This window comes from Pteropus vampyrus, unplaced genomic scaffold (assembly GCF_000151845.1).
Source record: "Pteropus vampyrus isolate Shadow unplaced genomic scaffold, Pvam_2.0 Scaffold17, whole genome shotgun sequence".
NCBI lineage: Eukaryota > Metazoa > Chordata > Mammalia > Chiroptera > Pteropodidae > Pteropus > Pteropus vampyrus.
This window is the reverse complement of record NW_011888798.1, coordinates 12,946,788-12,949,530: the sequence shown is the minus strand read 5'-3', so window position 1 is coordinate 12,949,530 and position 2,743 is coordinate 12,946,788. Positions and strand designations below refer to the sequence as shown.

The 2,743-nt window shown below is 36.0% G+C and overlaps 1 non-coding gene across 1 annotated transcript; it reads right to left on the bottom strand.

The window, feature by feature from the left end:
- Window positions 1-1,127: 1,127 nt before the first annotated feature.
- LOC111736093 lies at window positions 1,128-1,246 on the bottom strand. The gene has a single exon (XR_002779080.1). It is a non-coding gene; the product is annotated as a 5S ribosomal RNA (ribosomal RNA).
- Between the last annotated feature and the right edge of the window lie 1,497 nt (window positions 1,247-2,743).

Genomic DNA, 2,743 nt, shown 5'->3' with positions numbered 1-2,743 from the left:
AGTACCTTTATCATAACCTGAAGTAATGGCCATCTATGATCATTATTCTGTGGAGTATAATGTGGCCACTCTCAACACAGCAGTTCTTTTTGTTCCAGGCTATTTTTTCCAACTCATTAGTTTCAGTGGAATATGCCTGTTGATTCACAAATTCACCTTCACTGCATTGTAGAAATTTGATGAGATCTAGGATAGATAACCAAGTTTCTACTCACTTTGACCTGCCCAAGATCACTTCCAGAAGCCACAATGTTGGGTCAATCTTACAAGGTAGTAATACAAAGTGTTGTCTAGAGGACCTCTATTCAAAAGCCTTTCTCTGTTCCATATCTCCCAGGAATGATCAATTTCTCATAATAGAGTACTTGCCAGGTTGTACTTCAACTACGTGTTGACTTAACTGTCTTCCCATAAGAGAGTTAGCCCCATTAGCCTCTAATCTTTGTAGTCTCAAAATTTCATTAGACAATGTCTGACCCACAGTGGACATGCATTCAAAACAAGTAGAATAAAAGAATGAGTAAGTGGATGTGTGAATCCATTCAGGCATTCAGCCTTAAATGGGCACCACCAATGCACTATGTAATTAACCTGACAAAAGAGACAATGAGGAAATGACAATTTGAGCTCCTGACCTTTTAGGGTCTACATTTTAGTGGACTAAATAGATGGTAAGCAAATAAGTAAACAAACCATCTATTTTTAGATAATAATAGTGGCTTATATTAATAGAGCATTGACTATGCTCCAACTAAAAACATATTCAGGCAAACTACAACATAAAGCAAAGCCTAGTTAAAGGGAAATCTAAAAAAGCATGGGTATCAGGCAGAAGAAAAACGACCACAAATGGAAAGTTTGAAATACAAGAAGGAATGAAGAGCAAAAAAATGATAAAAATGTTGATAAATCTAAATGAATGTAGACATGAACCAATAATGACAAAATTCTGTGGTGTCAAAAATCAAATTACAAGTAAAATACACATTGTATATATGCACCACTTTTTCTTTACCAATTCATTTATTGATGAACACCTAGGTTGCTTTTATATCTTGCTATTGTAAATAATGCTGCAACGAACATACAGATCCATATGTCTTTTTGCTTTTTTTTTTTTTTTTTTAAGCCTACAGCACCTGGTCTTCCTAGGTGGTCTCCCAACCAAGTACTAACCAGGTCCAACCCTGCTTAACTTCCAAGATCAGATGAGATCGGGCATGTTCAGGGTGGCATGACCATAGACTCTATATGTCTTTTTGAATTAAAGTTTTGGGTTTCTTCAGATAAATACCCAGAAGTAGAATTACTGAAACTAACATAATATTGTATGTCAACTATAATTGAAACATTTTTTTAATAATTCTTAAAATTTAAGAAAATACACAATGACAACAAAAATAATTAAATACCTTTGGAAGGTAGCACATTAAGTCCCATTAGCTAGACCCATTTCTCCTAACATGAGAGGGTAAAGTTTTAGGGGGCCAAGAGAACTGAAAGTATAGAAACATCAGGACAGGGAGGGGACAGAGAAGTGTCACAAAAAGGCATCTTATAAATCATCTAGTCCAACACTTTTATTTTATAGTAGGGCAGTGGGGTGAGGGGGCAGTTTAGCTTCCCTTAAGTGGCTTAGCCTGAGAGGAAGGAGTGGAGTCTAGTCCTCTCACACCTCTGTTGCACCACAACTTTACATTTGGACCCAGAGTCAGGGACCACAAAATCACTTTGACAACGTCAGTTCAATCGAGTCATCGTTATTTCCAAATTTCAGAGAGCTAAAATCCAAGAGCAGTGCTCTCATTTAATCTGCTTTGTTCTTTCAACTTTCAGCTCTCATTTGTATAAGTAAAAGGTACAAATTCCTAATAAAGCTGTGGCTTAGAATATGTCTATTTTACTACCTTATTTTACATCTGTCAAACAAGATATTCAGCACCTCAGTGAGAGAGTCACAAGAGAAATGATTTGACTTTTTAAGCACCTTCCACCCTCATCTCAATCACTCCCTGAAACTGCCTCAACTTCCCCAAACAATATTGAACATGTGCCAGCAGCAACTATGCACATTGTACTTCATGCAAAAATTGAATCTCATGGATTGGCCAATTTCAGCCTTCTAATAATTTTTAGAGTATTAAGCCTTAAGCAGCCATATCTGAGAAAGTGACTGCTTTAACTTTAGAAAAAGAAATACATCGAACATTTTTTTAACCTTTAAAACATGTCAAGGGCATAAATCAAAATATACCAAATTGCCTCCAGGTGAAAAAACACTTCTTTAACACAAACGCCTTGGCAATTCTGTAGGAAAGAGGTCATTTTCTTCGAAAATGTTCAGAATGGGTATATTTCCTTTAAAGTATTTTACAAAAAAAAAAAACCTTACATTTTATGCTGGGTGACTGACAATTCAAGGTCTGAGAAAAAAACAAAATAAAAACGGAATCAGGAAAGGTTATTTTAAAGATTCCCAACAAGGGTTGCTAAACTATTAAGAAATAAAAGTAGCAATGCACTCCCAGAAGCATTTGGAACATTAAATATTGCCTTGCTCTTAGAGAGTAGTTAGGATTTCTTTTCATCTCCTGAGTTTTTAGGCACTTTTGACAGCAGCACCTCTATACTCAGGAAGACCATCTGTCTCTTTTTACACACTCTGGATAAGCTCCTTGTTTAGACCAAATAGTTCCTCTCCCTAAAGTGACTGCCTTAGAATCAGAAAAGATCACAAATGAAA